The sequence below is a fragment of the Festucalex cinctus genome, chromosome 14 (assembly GCF_051991245.1).
Source record: "Festucalex cinctus isolate MCC-2025b chromosome 14, RoL_Fcin_1.0, whole genome shotgun sequence".
Taxonomy (NCBI): domain Eukaryota; kingdom Metazoa; phylum Chordata; class Actinopteri; order Syngnathiformes; family Syngnathidae; genus Festucalex; species Festucalex cinctus.
The window spans coordinates 23863538-23886550 of record NC_135424.1 but is presented as its reverse complement, the minus strand read 5'-3'; the positions used below and the strand labels follow the sequence as shown (position 1 = coordinate 23886550).

The 23013-nt window shown below is 38.3% G+C and overlaps 1 long non-coding RNA gene across 1 annotated transcript; it reads right to left on the bottom strand.

Annotated features, from left to right (window-relative positions):
• Positions 1 to 5433: 5433 nt before the first annotated feature.
• LOC144001475 (uncharacterized) lies at positions 5434 to 8970 on the bottom strand. Its single transcript, XR_013278497.1, has 3 exons — positions 8020 to 8970; positions 7267 to 7468; positions 5434 to 6331 (listed from the first exon to the last, which is right to left on the bottom strand). It is a non-coding gene; the product is annotated as an uncharacterized LOC144001475 (long non-coding RNA).
• Between the last annotated feature and the right edge of the window lie 14043 nt (positions 8971 to 23013).

The window sequence follows — 23013 nt, the reverse complement described above, 5'->3', positions numbered from 1 at the left end:
GGTCATAGCCTGTTACATATGTGTACCAATTTTCGTAGCTCTAGATTAAACGTACAACCGGCAATGCCTCGTGAAGTAAGAATTTTTAAACTCTAAATTTGATGCGCCGCCGCCGTCATATAGTATATCAAAAACTTTTCATTTTTCACAATGATGTTGTCCCAGGTGTTGAGATGGTACATCCCAAGTTTGAAGTCAATCGGGTTAACCGTGTAGGAGAAGCGGGCAAAAGTATGACCCCTGTAAATGTGCAAAAATTGGCAAAAATTGGACATTTAAATACTCATACCTCACTTTCTGTCTATTTTAGGGTACACACTTCAAAGAGGTTTTTGTTCATTGGGATGTGCTACAGGTGCCACACAATTTTCATAGCCGTCGGACAATCGTAGCGGGACAGGGATCCGTTTAACCTATGTAGGGGGAGCTAAGGAGCCATTTTTCTGTTATCATGTATGGCGACTTTAAAATATCAAATTTTTCGCCAGGCCTGATGTGCGTGTAAAGTTTGGTGAGTTTTCGGTCACGTTTAGTGTCTCAAAAATGCGATTGTTTGCGGAGAAGAATAATAATAATAAGAATAATAAGAAGAATTCCTACAAAAACAATAGGGCCTCGCAGCGGCACCGCCGCCGCCGCTGCTCGGGCCCTAACTAGAGCTGCGAGCAGCTATAAAGGGCCCTCGCAACCCGGGCCACGTTGGGGTACTTGCACGTCGGGGTACTGGCACGTTGGGGTACTGTAAAATAGGACAAGGACCATCTAAAATGTTTTTGACAAGCCTTGTGTGTGCAAAGTTTAATCAAAACGCAAAATATGGTGCGCAATTCCCAAAATAAATTCAAAATGGCGGACTTCCTTTTAGGTTTAGCATACGGCTACAGAATACTTTTTGTAGGTCTTAAGCTAATAGGTATGCCTCCCAGTTTTCACAAATCTAGGTCAAGTCATCTTTAGTTGTGTATCGCTTGAATCATACAATTGGAAATGCTCCATAAAAATGCATAGAGGGCGCTATTGAGCACAACGTTGGGTTACTTGCACGTCAGGGTACTGGCACGTTGGGGTACTGTTACATGGAACAAGGTCCATTTAAAATGTTAGTTTTTTCCATGCCTTGTCTGTGCAAAGTTTAATGAAAAAGGCCAAAAATGATGTATAGTTCCCAAAATAAAATCAAAATAGCGGACTTCCTCTTTGGTTTGGCAAATGGCTACATAATACTTTTTTGTAGGTCTAGCATAATCATACAATCGGAAATGCTTCATAAAAATGCCTAGAGGGCGCTATTTATTGCAAATTGCACAATAAATCTCTGAAAATTCATGTTCATGACAAGTCTGATGTGTTTGCAAAGTTTCATGAGTTTTCATGTGTATAAAAAAAAAAAAAAAAGCAGCACTTGACAACTGTTACATGGAACAAGGACCATTTAAAATGTTAGTTTTTTCCATGCCTTGTCTGTGCAAAGTTTAATGAAGAAGGCCAAAAATTATGTATAATTCCCAAAATAAAATCAAAATAGCGGACTTCCTCTTTGGTTTGGCAAATGGCTACATAATACTTTTTTGTAGGTCTAGCATAATCATACAATCGGAAATGCTTCATAAAAATGTCTAGAGGGCGCTATTTATTGCAAATTGCACAATAAATCTCTGAAAATTCATGTTCATGACAAGTCTGATGTGTTTGCAAAGTTTCATGAGTTTTCATGTGTATAAAAAAAAAAAAAGCGGCACTTGACAAACAATGCATTGCTATGGCAACAGCGTGTTACAAAATAAAAAACTTTCGATTACTTTGCATCTTAAACATCTTAAGATGAAACACACCAAGTTTGAAGACAGTCGGATAAATTTTGTAGGAGGGGTTCGTTAAAATATGACCCCTGAAAAAGGCCACAAAAAATGGCAACAAATCCCATCATAAATCAAAATGGCAGACTTCCTGTTTTGTTTAGCACATGGTTCCAAGAGACTTTTTTTGTACATCACGGGCTCTTATGTATGCCTGCAAATTATCATAGCGCTAGGTGAAACGTACAACCGGGAATGCTTCGTTAAAGAGGAGTTTTTTAGCTCAAAATGTGATGCCCGGCCCCTGGGGGACTTCCTGTTGGGTTTAGCACATGGCACCAAGAGACTTTTTTGTACATCCTGGGCTGTTACATATGTCTACAATTTTTCGTCGCTCTAGCTGCTTCGTACAACTGGGAATGCTTCATTAAGGATATTTTTTTTCCTTTGCAAACAGTGCATGCCATGACAACAGCGTGCGACGAAATACAAAGCTTTCAATAACTTTTCATCTTCAACATCTTAAGATGAATCACACCAAGTTTGAAGATGATCGGATAAACACTGTAGGAGGAGTTCGTTAAAATAAGGCCCCAATGAAATGGCCAAAAAAATGGCAACACGTTCCAAAATAAATCAAAATGGTGGACTTCCTGTTAGGTTTAGCATATGGTTCAAAAAGAGTTTTTTGTAGGTCATAGCCTGTTACATATGTGTACCAATTTTTGTAGCTCTAGATTAAACGTACAACCGGCAATGCTTCGTGAAGTAAGAATTTTTAAACTCTAAATTTGATGCGCCGCCGCCGTCATATAGTATATCAAAAACTTTTCATTTTTCACAATGATGTTGTCCCAGGTGTTGAGATGGTACATCCCAAGTTTGAAGTCAATCGGGTTAACCGTGTAGGAGAAGCGGGCAAAAGTATGACCCCTGTAAATGTGCAAAAATTGGCAAAAATTGGACATTTAAATACTCATACCTCACTTTCTGTCTATTTTAGGGTACACACTTCAAAGAGGTTTTTGTTCATTGGGATGTGCTACAGGTGCCACACAATTTTCATAGCCGTCGGACAATCGTAGCGGGACAGGGATCCGTTTAACCTATGTAGGGGGCGCTAAGGAACCATTTTTCTGTTATCGAGTATGGCGACTTTAAAATATCAAATTTTTCGCCAGGCCTGATGTGCGTGTAAAGTTTGGTGAGTTTTTGGTCACGTTTAGTGTCTCAAAAATGCGATTGTTTGCGGAGAAGAATAATAATAAGAATAATAATAAGAAGAATTCCTACAAAAACAATAGGGCCTCGCAGCGGCACCGCCGCCGCCGCTGCTCGGGCCCTAATAATAAGAACTAGAGCTGCGAGCAGCTATAAAGGGCCCTCGCAACCCGGGCCACGTTGGGGTATTTGCACGTCGGGGTACTGGCATGTTGGGGTACTGTCAAATAGGAAACCATCTAAATTTTAAACGTTTTTTCCATGCTTTGTGTTTGTAAAGTTTCATGGAAAGGCCAAAAATGATGCACAATTAACAAAATAAAATCAAAATGGATTGGCACATGGCTATATAGAATACTTTTTGAATATATTAGGCATGCCTGCCAATATTCACACATCTAGCTGAATCATATAATCGGAAAGACTTCATAAAAATGTCTAGAGGGCGCTATTGAAGCATTTATTGCAAATTTAATAAGAAATCTCTAAAATATTCAAGCTGATGACAAGCCTGATGTGTGTGTAAAGTTTCATGAGTTTTTGCACATGTTTAGACCAAAACAAAAAAGCAGCATTTTACTTGGCAAACAATGCATCGCCATGACAACGGCGTGCGACAAAATAAATAACTTTCGATAACTTTGCATCTTAAACATCTTAAGATGAAACATACCAAGTTTGAAGACAGTCGGATAAATTTTGTAGGAGGGGTTCGTTAAAATATGACCCCTGAAAAAGGCCACAAAAAATGGCAACAAATCCCATCATAAATCAAAATGGCGGACTTCCTGTTTGGTTTAGCACATGGTTCCAAGAGACTTTTTTGTACATCGTGGGCTCTTATGTATGCCTGCAAATTATCATCGCGCTAGGTGAAACGTACAACCGGGAATGCTTCGTTAAAGAGGAGTTTTCTAGCTCAAAATGTGATGCCCGGCCCCTGGGGGACTTCCTGTTGGGTTTAGCACATGGCACCAAGAGACTTTTTTGTACATTGTGGGCTGTTACATATGTCTACAAATTTTTGTAGCTCTTGCTATTTCGTACAACTGGGAATGCTTCATTAAGAAGGATTTTTTTCCTTTGCAAAAAGTGCATGCCACGATAACAGCGTGTGACGAAATAAAAGACTTTCAATAACTTTTCATTTTCAACATCTTAAGATGAATCACACCAAGTTTGAAGATGATCGGATAAACTCTGTAGGAGGAGTTTGTTAAAATATGACCCCTATGAAATGGGCAAAAAAAATGGCAACACATTCCAAAGTAAATCAAAATGGCGGACGTCCTGTTAGGTTTAGCATATGGTTCAAAAAGAGTTTTTTGTACCTCGAGGGCTGTTATATACCTCTACAAATTTTGGTAACTCTAGGTGAAACGTACAGCCGGGTATGCTTTGTTAAAGAGGAGTTTTTTTTAGCTCAAAATGTGATGCCCGGCCCCTGGGGGACTTCCTGTTGGGTTTAGCACAGGGCACCAAGAGACTTTTTTGTACATCTTGGGCTGTTACATATGTCTACAAATTTTCGTAGCTCTAGCTGCTTCGTACAACTGGCAATGCTTCTTTAAGGATATTTTTTTCCCTTTGCAAACAGTGCATGCCATGACAACAGCGTGCGACGAAATACAAAGCTTTCAATAACTTTTCATCTTCAACATCTTAAGATGAATCACACCAAGTTTGAAGATGATCGGATAAACACTGTAGGAGGAGTTCGTTAAAATAAGGCCCCAATGAAATGGCCAAAAAAATGGCAACACGTTCCAAAATAAATCAAAATGGTGGACTTCCTGTTAGGTTTAGCATATGGTTCAAAAAGAGTTTTTTGTAGGTCATAGTCTGTTACATATGTGTACCAATTTTCGTAGCTCTAGATTAAACGTACAACCGGCAATGCCTCGTGAAGTAAGAATTTTTAAACTCTAAATTTGATGCGCCGCCGCCGTCATATATTATATCAAAAACTTTTCATTTTTCACAATGATGTTGTCCCAGGTGTTGAGATGGTCCATCCCAAGTTTGAAGTCAATCGGGTTAACCGTGTAGGAGAAGCGGGCAAAAGTATGACCCCTGTAAATGTGCAAAAATTGGCAAAAATTGGACATTTAAATACTCATACCTCACTTTCTGTCTATTTTAGGGTACACACTTCAAAGAGGTTTTTGTTCATTGGGATGTGCTACAGGTGCCACACAATTTTCATAGCCGTCGGACAATCGTAGCGGGACAGGGATCCGTTTAACCTATGTAGGGGGCGCAAAGGAGCCATTTTTCTGTTATCATGTATGGCGACTTTAAAATATCAAATTTTTCGCCAGGCCTGATGTGCGTGTAAAGTTTGGTGAGTTTTCGGTCACGTTTAGTGTCTCAAAAATGTGATCGTTTGCGGAGAAGAATAATAATAAGAATAATAATAATAACTAGAGCTGCGAGCAGCTATAAAGGGCCCTCGCAACCCGGGCCACGTTGGGGTATATGCAAGTCGGGGGACTTGCACGTTGGGGTACTGTTAAATAGACAAGGACCATGGAAAATAGAAATGCATTTGCCGTGCCTTGTGTGTAAAAAGGTGCAGTAAAAGGCCAAAAATGATGCACAATTCCCAAAATAAATTCAAAAGTGTGGACTTTCTGATGTGTGTGCAAAGTTTCATGAAAAGTCGCTCGTTTGATATTCAAAACCAGCATCTGTTTATTTGAAAACATTGCATGGCACAGAGATGGTGTGTGATCAAATAAAAAGCTTTTTGATGACTCTTAATGTGGTGTCGCTGTGCAACACATATGTATTCATGACATAGTGAAGTATTGTGACAGTTTTGTAGGGTCCAGCAAACAGTAAATGTGTGACAGTTATTCAAGAAAAAAATGTAGCTTTGAAGCAGGCTAACCAATGACATCATCTAAAGGGGAAAAAAGCACATGAGCAAGCATAGGTATAAGTAGAGGAGAAAAAGAGATGAAAGAAGTGCGAGAGATGGAACAGGAGAGGAATGCAGCTGTTTATGTATAGCTGTTGTAACAGGACAGATTAAATAACACTTTAACCTGGGGTTAACAGCGCCCTAGGACAGATAAACTCTTTAGTGTAAAAGTTTTCTGGGACAGATGAATCCCTTGGAGTCAAAAAGTTAGGGTTAGCACATAGTCTGTCTTAGGATAATGTAACCTCCATGGATGAATTAGTCCTAGGACGCTTTGACCTGCGGGCTAAAACTTCAGGGGGGTTAACCTGTCCTGTTATATTGTGATCATCGTCTTCGTGCATGTCCTCAGTGGCTTCTTCTGTCTGTGTGGCAGCATTTGATACATCTGTAGAACAAAAAAGAATGAAGAATCATGTTAGATCTGTGAAGCTTGGTTGTCTTAGGTGTAGTTTACAGAACAGTCGTGTGCATATTTTTAGCATGGTAGTGTCTTAATACAAATGCATATTATGTAATGCACTGTATATGGATATTACAGACGTAATATTTGACGGTGATCTTATATTCATAGTTTTTGCCCGTTAATAAATAATATAGCTAGTAAGTAATAAGACACGCAAAAATGGTATAGTTGAATCCTCTGGGTCAAAAAGCAATGTTTTAGGATTGTGTGATGAAATGATGAATAAAAGTAAGGATACGACAGGTACATAAATGGTTATGTAAGTGTCAAATTTGGCATGGTGTGTCCAGATACATGCAGGATAAGTATAAAATATTATGGTGTGTGATTGATTTTTTCTTAGTAAAAATTAGTATTGTAAAGGTCAAGTCACAGTATGTCCAAAAAATTAAAAAAAAAAAAAAATCTATGGTATAGAAACATCATAATCAGGGGCAAAGACATAAACATAATAATAGTAATTAATAACGATAGAATTTAAATACAATCTTTTCCATGAATATGTCAGTTATTTTGAGAAGATACAGAAAAAAAAGAACTTTGAAGTGTCTATCAGTGGATGAAAGAGGGCAAGATCGCAGCATAGCTACATGATATCAGTCACATTTGAAAGTAATCAAGTGTAGTATGTATTCACATTATATACATTGAGAAATTGCGGCTCAATAATCAGTCAGTGTTTTAGTTAACAGTCCAATGTTACCTTCAAGATATTCCTAACAGAAAAAAAGGAACGTGCATTAACAAAAAAATGTAAAAATGTCCATTGTCAAACATGTCATTCATTATACACAATGTGTAGGATGGGGATGCTTGCTGTGTTAGTGTTTGTGTGTCTTCCATGTCATATAGCTTACCATCACGGACAAATGCATCACATGCATCCTTTATATCCAATGCAGTCTGGAGTTCTTTCACAAGCTTGGTTTTGAAGTCTATCTGTTTTTCAAGTGCTCGATTGACTCGAGTCACATGGACTAGTTGGTTCATTTGGGAATGAAGATCAAGGCTGCGCTGGTATAAGTCGTTGCGACTGAAAGCATGATCAATGCATGCATACTGTAATGACAAAGCATTCAATGAAAATCAGTCATGTTAGATTCCATGATTCTAAATAGCAGAGGTAACGTGTTGGTGCAAAACGTTGTGGTCGTGTTGCATGTTACTCAATGGCTGTGTGTGTCAAAACGAGTTTATTTGAAAGAATATACAAATATATACACACGGACATATATATTTATACAGTATAACAGTGCCGCATGTATTGGTTTTAAGGAAAGAGTTGAAAAGCAGTGTTCAGAAAAAAGCATAAGACGCACAAAGTACCATTTCACTACATGTAATAAGTTGTCAAGTAGACATGTGAATTAAGTGGTTAAGATAGTGGCTACTGTGCAAGTAAGCTTCAATTGTCTCTAAAAGGTTAGCATATGTGTTCTACATGATATCAATGGCTAGACGTGCTCGTGGAGAAACATTACAAACAGAAAAACACACTAAAGGTGCCTTTAACAAACCTGTTAATAAATGAGAACTTAATACATATATGTATGGCATACTGTATATGATTGAGAAAGTTGTCCTGTTTAGTTTATGTATTGTATACTTACGGAAAAAAGTTGGCAATCTTTGCGTATGGAGATGATTAGAGGGTCTTTATCAAAAGAGAATTTGCTTGTTGATTTGTTCATGTTCTGTAGAAAAGCAAAGGAGTAGAAATAAATACAGTATCATACTTCATAAACATACAAGAAATTTGTAGCTGTATTAACCATTGTTGGTATTTGAAGTGATAATTTAGGAATAGAAGTGTAGTGATTGCAGAATTTATAGAGTGCTTACCTTGTATGACTTTGTAGATGGAAATGTCTTTTGTTGAAAGAGCTCTTTGTTGTCTACTATATATGCAAGGACAAGCATAAGTAGGTGTGGTTATGAAGTACTTGACCATTGAAATAAAGCAGTGGTATCAAATGTATGGACCGTGGTTTGGCTCAGGCCTGCAAAGGGGTTTAATGTGGCACAAGAGATAATCTTGTAAGGTACAAAAAATAATAATAATATAATAGGTATGCCTCTGAGTTTTCACAAATCTAGGTCAAGTCAAGTCATCTTTAGTTATTTTGCGCTTGAATCATCCAATCGGAAATGCTCCATAAAAAATGTATAGAGGGTGCGATTTATTGCAAATTGCACAAGAAATCGCTAAAAATTCATGTTAATGACAAGTCTGATGTGTGTGCAAAGTTTCACGAGTTTTCACACATGTATAGATAAAAAAAAACAAAGCAGCACTTTACTTGGCAACCAATGCATCGCTATAGCAGCAGCGTGCGACAAAATAAAAAACTTTCGATAAATTTGCATCTTAAACATCTTAAGATGAAACACACCAAGTTTGAACACGGTCGGATGAATTTTGTAGGAGGAGTTAAAATATGACCCCTAAAAAAGGCCACGAAAAAAGTCTACAAATCCCATCATAAATCAAAATGGCGGACTTCCTGTTTGGTTTAGCACATGGTTCCAAGAGACTTTTTTGTACATCGTGGGCTCTTATGTATGCCTCTAAATTATCATAGCGCTAGGTGAAACGTACAACCGGGAATGCTTCGTTAAAGAGGAGTTTTTTAGCTCAAAATGTGATGCCCGGCCCCTACGGGACCTCCTGTTGGGTTTAGCACATGGCACCAAGAGACTTTTTTGTACATCGTGGGCTGTTACATTTGTCTCCAAATTTTCGTAGCTCTAGCTGCTTCGTACAACTGGGAATGCTTCATTAAGAAGTAATTTTTTCCTTTGCAAACTGTGCATGCCACGGCAACAGCGTGCGACAAAATAAAAAGCTTTCAATAACTTTTCATCTTCAACATCTTAAGATGAATCACACCAAGTTTGGAGATGATCGGATAAACTCTGTAGGAGGAGTTCGTTAAAATAAGACCCCTATGAAATGGCCCAAAAAATGGCAACACGTTCCAAAGTAAATCAAAATGGCGGACTTCCTGTTCGGTTTAGCATATGGTTCAAAAAGAGTTTTTTGTACCTTGAGGGCTGTTACATATGTCTTCAAATATTGGTAACTCTAGGTGAAATGTACAGCCGGGAATGCTTCATTAAGTTAGAATTTTGAAACACAAAATTTGATGCCTCGCCTCTGGTGGACTTCCTGTTAGGTTTAGCATATGGCACCAACAGGCTTTTTTGTAGATCATAGTCTGTTACATATGTGTACCAATTTTCGTAGCTCTAGATTAAACGTACCACCGGCAATGCTTCGTTAAGTAAGAATTTTGAAACTGTAAATTTGATGCCCCGCCACCGTCATATAGTATGTCAAAAACTTTAGATTTTTTACCATGATGTTGTCCCAGGTGTTGAGATGGTACAGCCCAAGTTTGAAGTCAATCGGGTTAACCGTGTAGGAGAAGCGGGCAAAAGTATGACCCCTGTAAATGTGCAAAAATGGGCCAAAATTGGACATTCAAATACTCATACCTCACTTCCTGTCTATTTTAGGGTACACATATCAAAGAGGTTTTTGTTCATCTGGATGTGCTACAGGTGCCACACTATTTTCGTAGCCATAGGACAATCGTAGCGGGACAGGGATCCGTTAAACCTATGTAGGTGGCGCTACAGAGCCATTTTTCTGTTATCATGTATGGCGACTTTAAAATATCAAATTTTTCGCCAGACCCGATCTGCGTGTAAAGTTTGGTGAGTTTTCGTTCATGTTTAGTGCCTCAAAAATGTGGTTGTTTGCGGAAAAGAATAATAACAAAGAAGAAGAAGAATAACTAGAGCTGCGAGCAGCTATAAAGGGCCCTCGCAACCCGGGCCACGTTGGGGTATATGCAAGTCGGGGGACTTGCACGTTGGGGTACTGTTAAATAGACAAGGACCATGGAAAATAGAAATGCATTTGCCGTGCCTTGTGTGTAAAAAGGTGCAGTAAAAGGCCAAAAAGGATGCACAATTCCCAAAATAAATTCAAAAGTGTGGACTTTCTGATGTGTGTGCAAAGTTTCATGAAAAGTCGCTCGTTTGATATTCAAAACCAGCATCTGTTTATTTGAAAACATTGCATGGCACAGAGATGGTGTGTGATCAAATAAAAAGCTTTTTGATGACTCTTAATGTGGTGTCGCTGTGCAACACATATGTATTCATGACATAGTGAAGTATTGTGACAGTTTTGTAGGGTCCAGCAAACAGTAAATGTGTGACAGTTATTCAAGAAAAAATGTAGCTTTGAAGCAGGCTAACCAATGACATCATCTAAAGGGGAAAAAAGCACATGAGCAAGCATAGGTATAAGTAGAGGAGAAAAAGAGATGAAAGAAGTGCGAGAGATGGAACAGGAGAGGAATGCAGCTGTTTATGTATAGCTGTTGTAACAGGACAGATTAAATAACACTTTAACCTGGGGTTAACAGCGCCCTCGGACAGATAAACTCTTTAGTGTAAAAGTTTTCTGGGACAGATGAATCCCTTGGGGTCAAAGAGTTTGGGTTAGCACATAGTCTGTCTTAGGATAATGTAACCTCCATGGATGAATTAGTCCTAGGACGCTTTGACCTGCGGGCTAAAACTTCAGGGGGGTTAACCTGTCCTGTTATATTGTGATCATCGTCTTCGTGCATGTCCTCAGTGGCTTCTTCTGTCTGTGTGGCAGCATTTGATACATCTGTAGAACAAAAAAGAATGAAGAATCATGTTAGATCTGTGAAGTTTGGTTGTCTTAGGTGTAGTTTACAGAACAGTCGTGTGCATATTTTTAGCATGGTAGTGCCTTAATACAAATGCATATTATGTAATGCACTGTATATGGATATTACAGACGTAATATTTGACGGTGATCTTATATTAATAGTTTTTGCCCGTTAATAAATAATATAGCTAGTAAGTAATAAGACACGCAAAAATGGTATAGTTGAATCCTCTGGGTCAAAAAGCAATGTTTTAGGATTGTGTGATGAAATGATGAATAAAAGTAAGGATACGACAGGTACATAAATGGTTATGTAAGTGTAAAATTTGGCATGGTGTGTCCAGATACATGCAGGATAAGTATAAAATATTATGGTGTGTGATTGATTTTTTCTTAGTAAAAATTAGTATTGTAAAGGTCAAGTCACAGTATGTCCAAAAAAATTTTAAAAAAAAATCTATGGTATAGAAACATCATAATCAGGCGCAAAGACATAAACATAATAATAGTAATTAATAATGATAGAATTTAAATACAATCTTTTCCATGAATATGTCAGTTATTTTGAGAAGATACAGAAAAAAAAGAACTTTGAAGTGTCTATCAGTGGATGAAAGAGGGCAAGATCACAGCATAGCTACATGATATCAGTCACATTTGAAAGTAATCAAGTGTAGTATGTATTCACATTATATACATTGAGAAATTGCGGCTCAATAATCAGTCAGTGTTTTAGTTAACAGTCCAATGTTACCTTCAAGATATTCCTAACAGAAAAAAAGGAACGTGCATTAACAAAAAAATGTAAAAATGTCCATTGTCAAACATGTCATTCATTATACACAATGTGTAGGATGGGGATGCTTGCTGTGTTAGTGTTTGTGTGTCTTCCATGTCATATAGCTTACCATCACGGACAAATGCATCACATGCATCCTTTATATCCAATGCAGTCTGGAGTTCTTTCACAAGCTTGGTTTTGAAGTCTATCTGTTTTTCAAGTGCTCGATTGACTCGAGTCACATGGACTAGTTGGTTCATTTGGGAATGAAGATCAAGGCTGCGCTGGTATAAGTCGTTGCGACTGAAAGCATGATCAATGCATGCATACTGTAATGACAAAGCATTCAATGAAAATCAGTCATGTTAGATTCCATGATTCTAAATAGCAGAGGTAACGTGTTGGTGCAAAACGTTGTGGTCGTGTTGCATGTTACTCAATGGCTGTGTGTGTCAAAACGAGTTTATTTGAAAGAATATACAAATATATACACACGGACATATATATTTATACAGTATAACAGTGCCGCATGTATTGGTTTTAAGGAAAGAGTTGAAAAGCAGTGTTCAGAAAAAAGCATAAGACGCACAAAGTACCATTTCACTACATGTAATAAGTTGTCAAGTAGACATGTGAATTAAGTGGTTAAGATAGTGGCTACTGTGCAAGTAAGCTTCAATTGTCTCTAAAAGGTTAGCATATGTGTTCTACATGATATCAATGGCTAGACGTGCTCGTGGAGAAACATTACAAACAGAAAAACACACTAAAGGTGCCTTTAACAAACCTGTTAATAAATGAGAACTTAATACATATATGTATGGCATACTGTATATGATTGAGAAAGTTGTCCTGTTTAGTTTATGTATTGTATACTTACGGAAAAAAGTTGGCAATCTTTGCGTATGGAGATGATTAGAGGGTCTTTATCAAAAGAGAATTTGCTTGTTGATTTGTTCATGTTCTGTACAAAAGCAAAGGAGTAGAAATAAATACAGTATCATACTTCATAAACATACAAGAAATTTGTAGCTGTATTAACCATTGTTGGTATTTGAAGTGATAATTTAGGAATAGAAGTGTAGTGATTGCAGAATTTATAGAGTGCTTACCTTGTATGACTTTGTAGATGGAAATGTCTTTTGTTGAAAGAGCTCTTTGTTGTCTACTATATATGCAAGGACAAGCATAAGTAGGTGTGGTTATGAAGTACTTGACCATTAAAATAAAGCAGTGGTATCAAATGTATGGACCGTGGTTTGGCTCAGGCCTGCAAAGGGGTTTAATGTGGCACAAGAGATAATCTTGTAAGGTACAAAAAATAATAATAATATAATAGGTATGCCTCTGAGTTTTCACAAATCTAGGTCAAGTCAAGTCATCTTTAGTTATTTTGCGCTTGAATCATCCAATCGGAAATGCTCCATAAAAAATGTATAGAGGGTGCGATTTATTGCAAATTGCACAAGAAATCTCTAAAAATTCATGTTAATGACAAGTCTGATGTGTGTGCAAAGTTTCACGAGTTTTCACACATGTATAGATAAAAAAAAACAAAGCAGCACTTTACTTGGCAACCAATGCATCGCTATAGCAGCAGCGTGCGACAAAATAAAAAACTTTCGATAAATTTGCATCTTAAACATCTTAAGATGAAACACACCAAGTTTGAACACGGTCGGATGAATTTTGTAGGAGGAGTTAAAATATGACCCCTAAAAAAGGCCACAAAAAAAGGCTACAAATCCCATCATAAATCAAAATGGCGGACTTCCTGTTTGGCTTAGCATATGGTTCTAAAAGACTTTTTTGTACATCGTGGGCTCTTATGTATGCCTCCAAATTATCATAGCGCTAGTTGAAAGGTACAACCGGGAATGCTTCGTTAAAGAGGAGTTTTTTAGCTCAAAAAGTGATGCCCGGCCCTTGCGGGACTTCCTGTTGGGTTTAGCACAAAGCAGCAAGAGACTTTTTTGTACATCGTGGGCTGTTACATATGTCTACAAATTTTCGTAGCTCTAGCTGCTTCGTACAACTGAGAATTCTTCATTAAGAAGAATTTTTTTCCTTTGCAAACAAGTGCATGCCACGACAACAGCGTGCAGCGAAATAAAAAGCTTTCAATAACTTTTCATCTTCAACATCTTAAGATGAATCACACCAAGTTTGAAGATGATCGGATAAACTCTGTAAGAGGAGTTCGTTAAAATAGGACCCCTATGAAATGGCCAAAAAAATGGGAACACGTTCCAAAGTAAATCAAAATGGTGGACTTTCTGTTAGGTTTAGCATATGGTTCAAAAAGAGTTTTTTGTACCTTGAGGGCTGTTACATATGTCTTTAAATTTTGGTAACTCTAGGTGAAACGTACAGCCGGGAATGCTTCATTAAGTAAGAATTTTGAAACTCAAAATTTGATGCCCCGCCTCTGGCGGACTTCCTGTTGGGTTTAGCATATGGCACCAACAGACTTTTTTGTAGGTCATAGTCTGTTACATATGTGTACCAATTTTCGTAGCTCTAGGTTAAACATACAACCGGCAATACTACGTTTAGTAAGAGTTTTGAAACTCTAAATTTGATGCCCCACCGCCGTCATATAGTATGTCGAAAACTTTAGATTTTTTACCATGGTGTTGTCCCAGGTCTTGAGATGGTACATCCCAAGTTTGAAGTCAATTGGATTAACCGTGTAGGAGAAGCAGGCAAAAGTATGACCCCTGTAAATGTGCAAAAATTGGCCAAAATTGGACATTTAAATACTCATATCTTACTTCCTGTCTATTTTAGGGTACACACATCAAAGAGGTTTTTGTTCATCTGGATGTGCTACAGGTGCCACACAATTTTCATAGCCGTCGGACAATCGTAGCGGGCCAGGGATCTGTTTAACCTATGTAGGTGGCGCTATGGAGCCATTTTTCTGTTATCACCTATGGCGACTTTAAAATATCAAATTTTTCGCCAGGCCTGACGTGTGTGTAAAGTTTGGTGAGTTTTCGTTCACGTTTAGTGTCTCAAAAATGTGATTGTTTGCGGAAAAGAATAATAACAAATAAAAAGAAGAACTAGAGCTGCGAGCAGCTATAAAGGGCCCTCGCAACCTGGGCCACGTTGGGGTACTTGCACGTCGGGGTACTGGCACGTTGGGGTACTGTCAAATCGGACAAGGACCATCAAAAATGTTTTTGACAAGCTTTGTGAGTGCAAAAGGCCAAAGATGGTGTGCAATTCCCAAAATAAATTCAAAATGGCGGACTTCCTTTTAGGTTTAGCATACGGCTACAGAATACTTTTTGTAGGTCTTAAGCTAATAGGTATGCCTCCCAGTTTTCAAAAATCTAGGTCAAGTCATCTTTAGTTGTGTATCGCTTGAATCATACAATTGGAAATGCTCCATAAAAATGCGCCCTAGCTTTAGGTGTTTAATCAAAACGCAAAATATGGTGTGCAATTCCCATGCATTGCTATGGCAACAGCGTGTGACAAAATAAAAAACTTTCGATTACTTTGCATCTTAAACATCTTAAGATGAAACATACCAAGTTTGAAGACAGTCGGATAAATTTTGTAGGAGGGGTTCGTTAAAATATGACCCCTGAAAAAGGCCACAAAAAATGGCAACAAATCCCATCATAAATCAAAATGGCGGACTTCCTGTTTGGTTTAGCCCATGGTTCCAAGAGACTTTTTTGTACATCGTGGGCTCTTATGTATGCCTGCAAATTATCATAGCGCTAGGTGAAACGTACAACCGGGAATGCTTAGTTAAAGAGGAGTTTTTTAGCTCAAAATGTGATGCCCGGCCCCTGGGGGACTTCCTGTTGCGTTTAGCACATGGCACCAAGAGACATTTTTGTAGATCCTGGGCTGTTACATATGTCTACAATTTTTCGTCACTCTAGCTGCTTCGTACAACTGGGAATGCTTCATTAAGAAGGATTTTTTTCCTTTGCAAAAAGTGCATGCCACGATAACAGCATGTGACGAAATAAAAAACTTTCAATAACTTTTCATTTTCAACATCTTAAGATGAATCACACCAAGTTTGAAGATGATCGGATAAACTCTGTAGGAGGAGTTTGTTAAAATATGACCCCTATGAAATGGCCAAAAAAAATGGCAACACATTCCAAAGTAAATCAAAATGGCGGACGTCCTGTTAGGTTTAGCATATGGTTCAAAAAGAGTTTTTTGTAAATCGAGGGCTGTTATATACCTCTACAAATTTTGGTAACTCTAGGTGAAACGTACAGCCGGGTATGCTTTGTTAAAGAGGAGTTTTTTTTTAGCTCAAAATGTGATGCCCGGCCCCTGGGGGACTTCCTGTTGGGTTTAGCACAGGGCACCAGGAGACTTTTTTGTACATCTTGGGCTGTTACATATGTCTACAAATTTTCGTAGCTCTAGCTGCTTCGTACAACTGGCAATGCTTCTTTAAGGATATTTTTTTTCCTTTGCAAACAGTGCATGCCATGACAACAGCGTGCGACGAAATACAAAGCTTTCAATAACTTTTCATCTTCAACATCTTAAGATGAATCACACCAAGTTTGAAGATGATCGGATAAACACTGTAGGAGGAGTTCGTTAAAATAAGACTCCAATGAAATGGCCAAAAAAATGGCAACACGTTCCAAAATAAATCAAAATGGTGGACTTCCTGTTAGGTTTAGCATATGGTTCAAAAAGAGTTTTTTGTAGGTCATAGCCTGTTACATATGTGTACCAATTTTCGTAGCTCTAGATTAAACGTACAACCGGCAATGCCTCGTGAAGTAAGAATTTTTAAACTCTAAATTTGATGCGCCGCCGCCGTCATATAGTATATCAAAAACTTTTCATTTTTCACAATGATGTTGTCCCAGGTGTTGAGATGGTACATCCCAAGTTTGAAGTCAATCGGGTTAACCGTGTAGGAGAAGCGGGCAAAAGTATGACCCCTGTAAATGTGCAAAAATTGGCAAAAATTGGACATTTAAATACTCATACCTCACTTTCTGTCTATTTTAGGGTACACACTTCAAAGAGGTTTTTGTTCATTGGGATGTGCTACAGGTGCCACACAATTTTCATAGCCGTCGGACAATCGTAGCGGGACAGGGATCCGTTTAACCTATGTAGGGGGCGCTAAGGAGCCATTTTTCTGTTATCATGTATGGCGACTTTAAAATATAAAATTTTTCGCCAGGCCTGATGTGCGTGTAAAGTTTGGTGAGTTTTCGGTCACGTTTAGTGTCTCAAAAATGCGATTGTTTGCGGAGAAGAATAATAATAAGAATAATAATAATAAGAAGAATTCCTACAAAAACAATAGGGCCTCGCAGCGGCACCGCCGCCGCCGCTGCTCGGGCCCTAATAATAAGAATTCCTTGAAAAACAATAGGGACCTCGCAGCGGTCGCTGCTCGGGCCCTAATAATAACTAGAGCTGCGAGCAGCTATAAAGGGCCCTCGCAACCCGTGCCACGTTGGGGTATTTGCACGTCGGGGTACTGGCACGTTAGGGTACTGTTTCATAAGAAACCGTCTAAATTGTAAATGTTTTGCCATGCTTTTTGTGTTTGTTCACATTGCTATGGAATGCTTTGTCGAGGTATTCGGCTGATAGGTATGCCTCCCAATATTCACACATCTAGCTGAATCATATAAAAAAAAAAATTCTTTGCAAACAATGCATCGCTACAGCAAAGGCGTGCCACGTTGGGGTACTTGCACGTCGGGGTACTGGCACGTTGGGGTACTGTCAAATAGGACAAGGACCATCTAAAATGTTTTTGACAAGCCTTGTGTGTGCAAAGTTTAATCAAAACGCAAAATATGGTGCGCAATTCCCAAAATAAATTCAAAATGGCGGACTTCCTTTTAGGTTTAGCATACGGCTACAGAATACTTTTTGTAGGTCTTAAGCTAATAGGTATGCCTCCCAGTTTTCACAAATCTAGGTCAAGTCATCTTTAGTTGTGTATCGCTTGAATCATACAATTGGAAATGCTCCATAAAAATGCATAGAGGGCGCTATTGAGCACAACGTTGGGTTACTTGCACGTCAGGGTACTGGCACGTTGGGGTACTGTTACATGGAACAAGGACCATTTAAAATGTTAGTTTTTTCCATGCCTTGTCTGTGCAAAGTTTAATGAAGGAGGCCAAAAATTATGTATAATTCCCAAAATAAAATCAAAATAGCGGACTTCCTCTTTGGTTTGGCAAATGGCTACATAATACTTTTTTGTAGGTCTAGCATAATCATACAATCGGAAATGCTTCATAAAAATGTCTAGAGGGCGCTATTTATTGCAAATTGCACAATAAATCTCTGAAAATTCATGTTCATGACAAGTCTGATGTGTTTGCAAAGTTTCATGAGTTTTCATGTGTATAAAAAAAAAAAAAGCAGCACTTGACAACTGTTACATGGAACAAGGACCATTTAAAATGTTAGTTTTTTCCATGCCTTGTCTGTGCAAAGTTGAATGAAAAAGGCCAAAAATGATGTATAATTCCCAAAATAAAATCAAAATAGCGGACTTCCTCTTTGGTTTGGCAAATGGCTACATAATACTTTTTTGTAGGTGTAGCATAATCATACAATCGGAAATGCTTCATAAAAAGGTCTAGAGGGCGCTATTTATTGCAAATTGCACAATAAATCTCTGAAAATTCATGTTCATGACAAGTCTGATGTGTTTGCAAAGTTCCATGAGTTTTCATGTGTATAAAAAAAAAAAGCAGCACTTGACAAACAATGCATTGCTATGGCAACAGCGTGTTACAAAATAAAAAACTTTCGATTACTTTGCATCTTAAACATCTTAAGATGAAACACACCAAGTTTGAAGACAGTCGGATAAATTTTGTAGGAGGGGTTCGTTAAAATATGACCCCTGAAAGTTTTTCCTTGCCCGGTTGGAGGGTTAGATCAGGGGATGTCGCAACTTGTTTGTGGTTAAGTGCTACAGAAGTAAATGTGTCTTAACAACCTCATGATTGAATGTGTTTTCAATTCTCTAGGATGTGATTGGATTGTATCAATTAAATGTTCTTATAACTGATTCAGTGAGTAGTAAAAATAGTGTGTCAAGTATAATGACATGAAATATAAGGAATACAAAAAACAAAACAAGAACCCTCTAAATTACACATTTTGTTCCAGGCTTTATGTGCGTGCATAGTTTGAGTATACACCTAGGTTTAGGCCAGGAGTGTTCAAACCTTTTGCAAAGAGGGCCGGGTATGGTAAGGTGAAAATGTGTGGGGCCTAATCAACCATTTAGTTTAGCCTGACATAATTTTTTACATGCATATGTAAATATATATATGTGGACAAATGTGTACATATGTCTACAAATTTTTGTAGCTCGAGCTGCTTCGTCCAACTGGGAACGCTGCATTAAGAAGGATTTTTTTTCCTTTGCCAACAGTGCATGCCACGACAACAGCGTGCGACGAAATAAAAAGCTTTCAATAACTTTTCATCGTCAACATCTTAAGATGAATCACACCAAGTTTGAAGATGATCGGATAAACTCTGTAGGAGGAGTTCGTTAAAATAAGACCCCTATGAAATGGCCAAAAAAATGGCAACATGTTCCAAAGTAAATCAAAATGGCAGACTTCCTGTTAGGTTTAGCATATGGTTCAAAAAGAGTTTTTTGTACCTCGAGGGCTGTTACATATGTCTTCAAATTTTGGTCACTCTAGGTGAAACGTACAGCCGGAAATGCTTCATTAAGTAAAAATTTTGAAATGCAAAATTTGATGCCCTGCCTCTGGCGGACTTCCTGTTAGGTTTAGCATATGGCACCAACATGCTTTTTTTGTAGATCATAGTCTGTTACATATGTGTACCAATTTTCGTAGCTCTAGATTAAACGTATAACCGGCAATACTTCAGATGAAACATGCCAAAGAATGAAGACAATCTGATAAGTTTTGTAGAAAATATGAGGCCTATAAAAGGCCCCCAAAAAATGGCTACAAATAGCAAAGTAAATCAAAATGCCGGACTTCCTGTTTGGCTTAGCATATGGTTCTAAAAGACTTTTTTGTACATCGTGGGCTCTTATGTATGCCCCCGAATTATCATAGCGCTAGGTGAAAGGTACAACCGGGAATGCTTCGTTAAAGAGGAGTTTTTTAGCTCAAAAAGTGATGCCCGGCCCTTGCGGGACTTCCTGTTGGGTTTAGCACAAAGCAGCAAGAGACTTTTTTGTACATCGTGGGCTGTTACATATGTCTACAAATTTTCGTAGCTCTAGCTGCTTCGTACAACTGAGAATTCTTCATTAAGAAGAATTTTTTTCCTTTGCAAACAAGTGCATGCCACGACAACAGCGTGCAGCGAAATAAAAAGCTTTCAATAACTTTTCATCTTCAACATCTTAAGATGAATCACACCAAGTTTGAAGATGATCGGATAAACTCTGTAAGAGGAGTTCGTTAAAATAGGACCCCTATGAAATGGCCAAAAAAATGGGAACACGTTCCAAAGTAAATCAAAATGGTGGACTTTCTGTTAGGTTTAGCATATGGTTCAAAAAGAGTTTTTTGTACCTTGAGGGCTGTTACATATGTCTTTAAATTTTGGTAACTCTAGGTGAAACGTACAGCCGGGAATGCTTCATTAAGTAAGAATTTTGAAACTCAAAATTTGATGCCCCGCCTCTGGCGGACTTCCTGTTGGGTTTAGCATATGGCACCAACAGACTTTTTTGTAGGTCATAGTCTGTTACATATGTGTACCAATTTTCGTAGCTCTAGGTTAAACATACAACCGGCAATACTACGTTTAGTAAGAGTTTTGAAACTCTAAATTTGATGCCCCACCGCCGTCATATAGTATGTCGAAAACTTTAGATTTTTTACCATGGTGTTGTCCCAGGTCTTGAGATGGTACATCCCAAGTTTGAAGTCAATTGGATTAACCGTGTAGGAGAAGCAGGCAAAAGTATGACCCCTGTAAATGTGCAAAAATTGGCCAAAATTGGACATTTAAATACTCATATCTCACTTCCTGTCTATTTTAGGGTACACACATCAAAGAGGTTTTTGTTCATCTGGATGTGCTACAGGTGCCACACAATTTTCATAGCCGTCGGACAATCGTAGCGGGCCAGGGATCTGTTTAACCTATGTAGGTGGCGCTATGGAGCCATTTTTCTGTTATCACCTATGGCGACTTTGAAATATCAAATTTTTCGCCAGGCCTGACGTGTGTGTAAAGTTTGGTGAGTTTTCGTTCACGTTTAGTGTCTCAAAAATGTGATTGTTTGCGGAAAAGAATAATAACAAATAAAAAGAAGAATAATAAGAATTCCTTGAAAAACAATAGGGACCTCGCAGCGGTCGCTGCTCGGGCCCTAATAATAAGAAGAATTCCTACAAAAACAATAGGGCCTCGCAGCGGCACCGCCGCCGGCGCTGCTCGGGCCCTAACTAGAGCTGCGAGCAGCTATAAAGGGCCCTCGCAACCCGGGCCACGTTGGGGTACTTGCACGTCGGGGTACTGGCACGTTGGGGTACTGTAAAATAGGACAAGGACCATCTAAAATGTTTTTGACAAGCCTTGTGTGTGCAAAGTTTAATCAAAACGCAAAATATGGTGCGCAATTCCCAAAATAAATTCAAAATGGCGGACTTCCTTTTAGGTTTAGCATACGGCTACAGAATACTTTTTGTAGGTCTTAAGCTAATAGGTATGCCTCCCAGTTTTCACAAATCTAGGTCAAGTCATCTTTAGTTGTGTATCGCTTGAATCATACAATTGGAAATGCTCCATAAAAATGCATAGAGGGCGCTATTGAGCACAACGTTGGGTTACTTGCACGTCAGGGTACTGGCACGTTGGGGTACTGTTACATGGAACAAGGACCATTTAAAATGTTAGTTTTTTCCATGCCTTGTCTGTGCAAAGTTTAATGAAAAAGGCCAAAAATGATGTATAGTTCCCAAAATAAAATCAAAATAGCGGACTTCCTCTTTGGTTTGGCAAATGGCTACATAATACTTTTTTGTAGGTCTAGCATAATCATACAATCGGAAATGCTTCATAAAAATGCCTAGAGGGCGCTATTTATTGCAAATTGCACAATAAATCTCTGAAAATTCATGTTCATGACAAGTCTGATGTGTTTGCAAAGTTTCATGAGTTTTCATGTGTATAAAAAAAAAAAAAAAAGCAGCACTTGACAACTGTTACATGGAACAAGGACCATTTAAAATGTTAGTTTTTTCCATGCCTTTTCTGTGCAAAGTTTAATGAAAAAGGCCAAAAATGATGTATATTTCCCAAAATAAAATCAAAATAGCGGACTTCCTCTTTGGTTTGGCAAATGGCTACATAATATTTTTTTGTAGGTCTAGCATAATCATACAATCGGAAATGCTTCATAAAAATGTCTAGAGGGCGCTATTTATTGCAAATTGCACAATAAATCTCTGAAAATTCATGTTCATGACAAGTCTGATGTGTTTGCAAAGTTTCATGAGTTTTCATGTGTATAAAAAAAAAAAAAGCAGCACTTGACAAACAATGCATTGCTATGGCAACAGCGTGTTACAAAATAAAAAACTTTCGATTACTTTGCATCTTAAACATCTTAAGATGAAACACACCAAGTTTGAAGACAGTCGGATAAATTTTGTAGGAGGGGTTCGTTAAAATATGACCCCTGAAAAAGGCCACAAAAAATGGCAACAAATCCCATCATGAATCAAAATGGCAGACTTCCTGTTTTGTTTAGCACATGGTTCCAAGAGACTTTTTTTGTACATCACGGGCTCTTATGTATGCCTGCAAATTATCATAGCGCTAGGTGAAACGTACAACCGGGAATGCTTCGTTAAAGAGGAGTTTTTTAGCTCAAAATGTGATGCCCGGCCCCTGGGGGACTTCCTGTTGGGTTTAGCACATGGCACCAAGAGACTTTTTTGTACATCCTGGGCTGTTACATATGTCTACAATTTTTCGTCGCTCTAGCTGCTTCGTACAACTGGGAATGCTTCATTAAGAAGGATTTTTTTTCCTTTGCAAAAAGTGCATGCCACGACAACAGCGTGTGACGAAATAAAAAACTTTCAATAACTTTTCATTTTCAACATCTTAAGA